This window comes from Danio rerio, chromosome 16 (genome assembly GCF_049306965.1).
Source record: "Danio rerio strain Tuebingen ecotype United States chromosome 16, GRCz12tu, whole genome shotgun sequence".
Classification (NCBI taxonomy): Eukaryota; Metazoa; Chordata; class Actinopteri; order Cypriniformes; family Danionidae; genus Danio; species Danio rerio.
Genome location: NC_133191.1, coordinates 58918734 through 58928217, shown reverse-complemented (window position 1 = coordinate 58928217; position 9484 = coordinate 58918734).

Here is a 9484-nt window from a genome sequence, read left to right as displayed (position 1 = left end):
ACTCCCATATCTTTCATTTTGTTTTGACAAATGTACAAAAAGAAACAAAAACAAGACATGTCAAGGTGCTATAATCATTTGGTGAGGAAAATGGAATTAAGAAGAAATTTGGGTTGGGATGAAATGTAATTCTTTGTGACTTAACATGCTTAATGTAATTATACTTTTACTACTTCATACTATTTCAGTTGCGTTCAGAACTTCGACATGTTGATGAGGAAATTAATATAGGGGGTGGGGGGGAGGCGCAAAACTTGAACTCGCATACCCCTCAGTAAATGTGCAGTTGCGCCCCTGTGTAGCGGTACTGTTGGTTAAAATGCTAAATTGTGTATAGACTTGGAATGGTGGACTTGAACCTACTTTAGATTTGTCCTGCTCATTAATGCTGCTGATGATAATTCTGATGTTGAGTTATTGTGTTTGAGACATGCGTACAATCTGACATTTCCTGCTTAATTTGTCACTGACGTGATTTTCGTGAATACAGAAGACTGGTTGGGTATTTTTGCATTTCGGTGGGTTTTGGATACTTTTTGGGCAAAACAAAGAGCTTAGAATGACTAAAAGGCGACACTCAATTGAACGTTCCATTTCAACAGCAGCGCCCAGCAACAGCCCTGGATTCCGCCATTTTGGAGTGAAAGCGGATCTTATTGGAGAGCGTAACTGCATTGGATCTTATTGCTGTCGCGATGGCAAGCTGCTTTTATTTATTTAAAAAGCGCATTAAAGCTGAGATACAACCTGAAAGATGACAATGCAACACTTTCACAATCATCACCACTTATAATAGTTTATTTTACAGACTTATAATTTGCTGCTGTTCTGTTGGAGTTTTCATTCCAAAATGTCTCCCCTCCCATCCTGCATGATTGTCAGCTGACGCTCTCCATAGTGATAAACAAACAGATTCTGTACACGCGATTTGAAGTGGAGCAAAAGTCTGGGTTTTGGGTGCGACATATACACATAATTAATAATAATAATATCTAAAGATGTCGATCTTGGTGTTTTTTTTTTTCAAACACAACTAATTTCGTCTTAAATGAGCCTAAAAAGGCTCATAAGATATTTATATCTTATGCAATCTTCACTCTAAAATAAAAGTACAAACACGTACTATTTTAGGTACCGACCCAGCTTTAGTACAATTCCTGTATGATAACAGACATGCACAATATAAAAGAGTAATAATTTCTGCAGTCATGCACATGTTTTAAAAGCTAATTTGATGGCGATTTGATGCTTTGCAAAAGTTGCAAACACCTTTACCAATATCAAAATGCTTTTTTGATGCAAAATTAATTTGCATGTTCTCCCTGTGTTGGTGTGGGTTTCCTCCAAGTGCTCTGGTTTCCCCCACAAGTCCAAACACATGCGGTACAGGTGAATTTGGTAAGCTAAATTGGCCGTAGTGTATTTGTGTGATGGGTGTTTCCCAATGATGAGTTGCAGCTGGAAGGTTAATAAAGGGACTAAGCTGAAAAGGAAATGAATAAATGATGTTTTAATTATTCAATATTCAAATGGCCAAATTCTGAAATGTTATCTGGATGCAGCCTTTATGAGGCAAGCTGAGATTGCATCAATCAGCGATGCAATGTCAGACAATGTGGACTCAATGGAGTGAGTGACGTCACGGTGACGGGTGGGGTTAGGTGAGCGCATAAAATAGCATTGGATGCAGCTCAGATTGCACTGCACATGGTCAGCATCCAGACCCCTCTCAAATTCAGACTGAGGAAAGTTGAATGTGCTGCTCAGTATATTTGCCTTATAAATGACATTAGGCCAATAATTTAAAACTTTAACAGATCATTTTTTTTCTAATGATATAGGATGTATTAAATTTGTGTATTTTTCTTCATATTTCTTACTCTAAATCTTTTGGAAATAGTTTTACACATCAAAGAGTGTGGTATGATGACCATCCGACAAGCTAATCCAGCAATAAACAGTGCTGAAAATGTCTCAAAAGGCAGTATTTAAGCCTAATAAATAAATAGAAAATGAGGCGATTAACTGCAAAAAGGTTCACTTTTTTGGGAAAAGCAACCACCTCTTTCACCAGGCTGGCTACGGGCCTGATTAAAGTAACTTACTACAACATATATGAAATTCTCTAACTTGCCTATAATAACTTAGATTCAACAATTGATCATATAAAATTTACTTTGAAAGGCAAAACACTGTTTTCAGAGCTCAAATATACTTGCCTCATGCTATGTGTCTCTCTTCTTTGGATAAAAATATTAAATACAAATTTTAAAAAGAGGAAAAATCAAGCAAATATTTGCATATTTTTGCAATAGTTTGCTTGAATTTGATTGTATTATCTTTCCATTTTCTAAATATGTTCAGTGACTAAAATATTATTGTAATATATAACTGTTTAATAAATCTATTTTCTTAAAATGCACCTAATTACACTGCCTATATTCACTGAGAAATGAAGGAACATACTCATTTTCAGATGGATGGGTAAAATGGAGGCTCTTCAAAAGTAACCGTTATGTGGTGACATAACCAATTTCTAATATGGGTTTCTAGAAACAAGTGATGTAACAACTTCCCTCTTGACATAAATCATCACTCTCCAATATGCCAAAGAGCATAGAATCTAATATAACATATTTAACCAAAGATTCTGTGCTCTTAACGTGTGTTAATTAAAAAGTGCTTACCTGTTGTCGAGATGAAGATTGGTGACCGGAAGTTCCAAAGGTGAAAGGACAATGTGCATCTTTGAGTAAGCAGACATTTCACTGTCAGTAGACAAGAGAAGTGTGTCAGTAATCGCAGAAATGTCCTCTTGGAGTATCAAATCACTGCTTTGTTCGCTAGATTTATCCAATATTCCGTTATTGGCCGCCGTTGAGACTCTCGCGAGTACGCGGCTCTGAACAGCTACCGTCACCGAGGATCATCGTGATTATTCCGGTCAAGAAGTGAGAGAAAAACACGTCCCAGATGAGGTAAGACCTAACGTTATTATACGAAATCCTTAGAGTATGAACTTACTTAAAAAAACCGTACTTTTGAGTGTGTAACGCAAGCTTTCGGACAAACTACCGTTATTCCTTATTAACGGACCGTTATGTTGCCTAGTTACGAGACCTGTCAATCATCTCCTCACGTCATCCTCGGCAGCAGGATCATTTTTCATTCAGACATAATCGGCCAAACACATCTTTTATAAAGTTTACATTGTTGTTCCTGATAAAATACAACGTGATAAACGTTGTTTCAATAGTTTCCAGTATTCAAATATTTTTACCGATTTACACTCTTACTGTTGGTCGCGCGAGTCCGCCATGTTTGTAGTTTACCACCTTTTACCCGCGTCACCTACAGCTAATTTTTACAGTCATTGGCAAAGACATGCGATTTATAGGTATTTAACATTATAATACCTAACTTATAGGTATTTAAAAAATATTTAACACTGCTTGCATATAAGATAATCCAAGTATAATAAATAGAAAATATGTTAAATTGTGTGTCATAAATTAGCATATATTGCTATATCTCAGATTTCTATATGGGTTCTTGGATTACATTTTCATGTTTTCAGCTTTTTTTTTTGTCTGAACATAGGAGCAACACGGTGACTCAGTGGTTAGCACTGTCGCCTCACAGTAAGGTCACTGGTTCGAGTCACGGCTGGGTCAGTTGACATTTCTGTGTGGAGTTCCCGTGTTCTCCCCGTGTTGGCGTGGGTTTCCTCAGAGTGCTCCGGTTTCTCCCACAGTCCAAACACATGCGCTATAGGGGAATTGATCAACTAAATTGGCCACAGTGTATGAGTGTGTGTGTGAATAAGAGTGTATGGGTGTTTCCCAGTACTGGGTTGCTGCTGGAAGGGCATCCACTGTGTAAAACATATGCTGGAATAGTTGAAGGTTCATTCCTCTGTGGTGACTAAGCCGCAGGAAAATGAAATGAATGAAGAAAGTGAGGTGTAGTACACCAAACTAACATTGCTGTTGTTTTAACATGCCTTTTCGTCGTGTTGTGTTTGGCTTGTTGTGATGATTGCGCATATATACATTAGATATCACATACGGACCCTGATCATGCGTCAATAGTGCCGCCATATTGGTACAGTGCTCCCAGGACAAAAGTCATTCAACCGCACTAGTCAAAACTAAAGTGTTGAATAAAATCAGCAAACAATGTAAATGAAATATGACAGCAAGATGCTGCACTGCCAGAAACGTGTATTATTGTCGGCTAAGGGAACGAGTCGTTCATAACAGTGATTCATTCACAAATGTATCGCCCCCTCTGTTAGAATGAGAAGTGAAAGCAGGAGAGGAGGTGTGTTTCAGGACATGGATTAGACCAAATTTAACAGGGAGGGAGGATAATACATCTCCATGAACACAAACACACACTCTTTGTCAGTAATGTCACTTATCCATAGAAAGAAAAGTGATGTAAAATTATAATTTTTTGTAATTAAAAACAAATTTGCATACTGACCACCGGGAAAACTCTTGATCATATATATATATATATATATTTATATATATATATATATATATATATATATATACATATATATGTATATCTTTGGCTCTGGATGGCCACAGTCCCCACTGCACTTTGGTCTCACATTCATGTCAAAGGAGCGCTACCCTGTAAAATGGCGGCTCTATTGACAACAGGGTAGGTGACGTAAAGTTTTATTAAAAGTTCCAAAGGCCCACCTTAAAAGTAGGGCGAACATGCTTTTGCCATAGCAGGTCCTCGCCTCTGGAACGCCCTGCCATTATAACTAAAAGGGCTTCGTTGCTGCCTATTTTTAAGTCTAAGTTAAAGACTCATTTATTTTCTAGGTCTTTTGAAGCATAAGCCCTTCCCTTCAGGGGGGTGTTGGGCAGGGGCGGACTGGCCATCTGGCAATTCTGGCAAATGCCAGAAGGGCCGGACCATTTTTTAAATGTGGGCCGGTCAGCTATTTTTTTTATTTTTTCATATGTATTGTTTTTTAAATGTAGGCAGCTTTTATCTCGTGCGAGATGTGAATATTATGATGATGATGGTGATAAAAGTAAGAATAACAGTAAATGTTATGCATTGGCCCAATCAGCAACAACCGGCTGGTTTCGAGATGGGTCGACCCAATCTGAGGTTACGCAGACATAATCAAAATTTGGCAAGAATGTCAAACAAACCCTAAGTGCAACACAAGCTAATTGTCAGAGATGGACCATAAAAAGGGAAAGGCAGTCAAGTCAGACATTGCCAATTACATAAAATAAAAGAACTAGTCTCGAAAGGGGGCAGTGCAGTGGCGCAGTAGGTAGTGCTGTCGCCTCACAGCAAGAAAGTCGCTGGTTTGAGCCTCATCTGGGTCAGTTGGTGTTTCTGTGTGGAGTTTGCATGTTCGCGTGGGTTTGCTTCTGGTTTCCTTCACAAGTCCAAACACATGCTATAGGTGAATTGGGTAGGCCAATTGGGAATTGAGTAACCCAGTAATAGGTTGCAGCTTTGAGGGCATCCACTGTATAAAACATATGCAGGATAAGTTGGCGATTCCCAGATTAATAAAGGGATTAAGCCAAAAAGAAAATTTATGACATTATTGCATATATAAATGGGTTGTTTTTGTTTTAGTCACATACATTAAATGTTTAAATATCTCTTAAATAGGTACTGCTCGTATAATTTTACCATCTGTACACAAATAAAAGTAGTGAATGTGCGTGTCCTTGGGTGGGGCTGTGTTGGTGTGGTAATGTGGGCTGGTGTGGCTACTATGCCAGGGCTGATTTTTAGTCCCAGTCCGCCCCTGGGGCCTCATGTATCAACGCTGCGTACGCACAAAAACTTTGCGTACGCCAGGTTTCACGCTCAGAATCGCTCACGTTTGGATTTACTAACAATGAACTGAACGTGGGAATGTGCGCAGGTTCACGGCAGCTTCTTGGCAGGCGTACGCACATTTGTTGTGCGTGTCTGTTTTATTTCCATTGGCGACTCCTAGAGGCAGTTGTGTTAAATTCCTCTCTACAAAGTGTCTGAGCCTTGCAATGGCAGCTGTATGAGACGGGTTCATCTAGTAGGTATGTAAGATTTCCATACCATACAGTTGACCAGCTAAACATTAAAGCGCAATTTGCAGCAGTCGCCTGTTTTCCCAATGTAATCTGAGCTATCTACCGCACGCACATTGCTATAAAGACACTATCTGAAGATGAATTTGCATGCGTGAATCAGAAACATTTCCATTCAATAAATGTGCAAATAAAATATGATGCACAAACTTATTGATGATTCCTACTAGTCTTTCTCTTGATAAATAGTAGGCAAAATATGATATGTAGCGGGGGAAAAAAAAGAAGAAAGAGTTCATCAGACGCTGGATTCGAGCCGAGTTCATACTCGAACGTGTCAAAACATGATCACATGCATCTTACGAGAGCGCCACTGAGACTGTTCAGAGTGCTGCAACATTTTACAGATATAAACCAGACTATTTTTTTTAATGCACTCAGTGCGATGTTCAGACCCAACTGTGTTAACCGCATCAGCTAAACTCTCCCACTCTATTTTTTTTTCTTTTGTTGTTAATTCCGAAAAACAAACTTGCAAATAACACCGCTTTTCTCCGATCTACCTCCGAAAGCAGCACCTCCAATTCACATTCTGTTCAAATTTTCTCTTTTTGCTTGCTTTTGCCATTGCTTTTTCGTTGGGTTTTGCCATTAGCATAGTCATTAGCATATTCATACGGGGGAGGAGGCAGGGAGGGGTTTTGTGCTCGTGCATGTTGCGCTCAGTTTCACGTTCATTCGGATGTACAAAAGAATATGCGTGAGACTCGGCGTACGCAGTGTTTCATACATCTGAATTTTTTTCTGCGTACGCACATTTACAGCTTTGTGCGTACGCAATGTTTTAGTAAGATTTCCACGCAAGTCTTCGTACATGAGGCCCCTGGTGTTGGGAGTGGGGAGGGGATCAAAACCGTCCCGTTCTTAATCGTGTTTAGTGTTGGTCAACTGTGGTGGCATCTTTTAATTAGGCCAAAATTAATATTTTTATTTTTTGCTCTTTTTATTGATACACTTTCTATGTTCTTTCTTATTATGTGCCTATTGCTGTTACCGTTTTCATGCCCATATTGTTCGTTTATTTCTCTGTAAAGCACTTTGTGCAGTCTTGTGGGAAAATGGTTGGAAAATGGCTGTATTAATATATTGAACTTGACATCTAATGTAAATATTTATGATGATTGTGATACAGTTCTAGAGGCTCATAATAATTTTGTGCTGTCGCTCTCTACTGGACGCATAATGGACAACAGGGGTGTAAAACTGCCTGGATCTACGTCTGCAGACTGCCATTGCACAGGTGCCACAGTGTGTCGTCTCAGCCAGCAGGGGGACGCATGGCATTCTCCAGCAGCTCATTCTCCACATGCAGAGTCCCACGCTCCCTACCACACACACACACACACACACACACACACACACACACACACACACACACACAGTTGAAGTCAGAATTGTTTGCCCTCCTGTTTTCTTTTTCAAATATTTCCCAAATGATGTTTATCAGATTCAGGAAATGTTCACAGTATTTCCTATAATATTTGTTCTTCTGGAGAAAGTCTTTGTTTTATTTTAGCTAGAATAAAAGCAGTTTTTAACTGTTTTAAAGCCATTTTAAGGTCAATAATATTAGCCCCCTTAAGCAATATTAGTTTTGTATTGTCTCCAGAACAAACCAGTATTATACAATGCCTAATTACTTTAACTTTACCCTAATTACCCTAGTGAAGCCTTTAAATGTCACTTTAAGCTGAATACTAGTGTCTTGAAGAATATCTAAATACTATGTGCTGTCATCGTGACAAAGATAAAATAATTAATTCATTCAATTTCCTTCGGCTTAGTCCCTTATTCATCAGGGGTCGTCACGTTGGAATGAACCACCAACTATTCCAGCATATGTTTTACACTTCCAGCTGCAACCCAGTACTTTATTAATTTAAACCTACCCACTTGTTTACTGAAACTGAATTTTAAGTAGAGGGCGGGGCTTATTTTTAAGCTCCTCCTCTCATTTTTCACTCTGAGCAACTAACAGTTGGAGGGGCGTGTCTACGCATATTTCAGCCAATCAGAGAACGACTGAAGTTTAAGAGCAGGCAGATATTGATTAAAGATTTATTCATTTATTAATTTTCCTTCAGCTTAGTCCCTTTAATTATGAGGGGTCACTGCAGCTGAATGAACCGATAACTTATCCAGCATTTGTTTTACATAGCGGATGCCCTTTCAGCTGCAATACAGTACTGGACAACACGCATACACACTCATTCACTCAACATTGGGAAAACAGGCAAACTCCACACAGAAAATCCAACTGGCCCAGCCAGGATGTAAACCAGAGACCTTTGTGTTGTGAGACAGTGCTAACCACGGAGCCATTGTGTCGCTTAATTTACATGGACTTACACAATGTGCGCTAACAAAATAGACATTGTACATTTAGTTTTCATGCTAGTTTCACCAACAAATAGTTAAACAAGGACTAATCAGTAGGCCCACACTGATATCCATAGATTTTGCCAATAGTATCTGGATGCAGCCTTAATGATGCAAGCTGAGAATGCATCACTCAGAGATGCAATGTCAGACACAATGCACTCAATGGAGTGAGTGACTTCACTGTGATGGGTAGGGTTAGGGGTGGGGTCAGGTGAGCCCATTAAAAAGCATTGGATGCAGCTCAGATTGCACTACACCAGGTCTGCAGACAGACCCCTCTCCATTTTTTTATCCCATCATTCAGTAAATCATTTTGTAAATGTGTGTACATTTATATTTATTCAATCATTATATGTATTCACATTAATTTCACTAATATTACTATGATATAATAATAGTAATATTAAAGTGTTCATCTGATTTATGTACAATATAGTTTGTGCAGTAATATTTTCGGTCTTTTAGTGGATATATTAAATAAGAGACTTCCTTTGTTCACCAAATAAGTGGATCTAATTGGATTTGCATTGTAAACATTAGCTAAATGTTTATTTATTTAATTAATATTATTTTTTTAATTTTGATTCATATATTAGGTTTTTAGTAATGATGTTCCTAAAATCATTCAGCATAAATCCGCAGATTTTCAAACAATATATTCTCAGCAGAAACAGCAAAAAATGTCTGCAGATTCTGTCTGGCCATACTAATCAGATACGAATTAAAGTAGTGACTGCAGGCTGAAGGACAGTAGTGGAGTAAAAGTACAGATACTGCACTAAACATGTACTCAGGGGAAAGTAAAGTACACATTAATAAAACTATACTTGGTAAATTACAATTAGTGAGAAAAACTACTGAATTACAGTCATTTGAGTATTTGTATTTAGTTACTTTACACAACTGCTTAATGGTCATCTAAGTATTTAGTAATTTTTATCTTTAATCAGGAAATGACTTGAGAACATTTTGGGGTT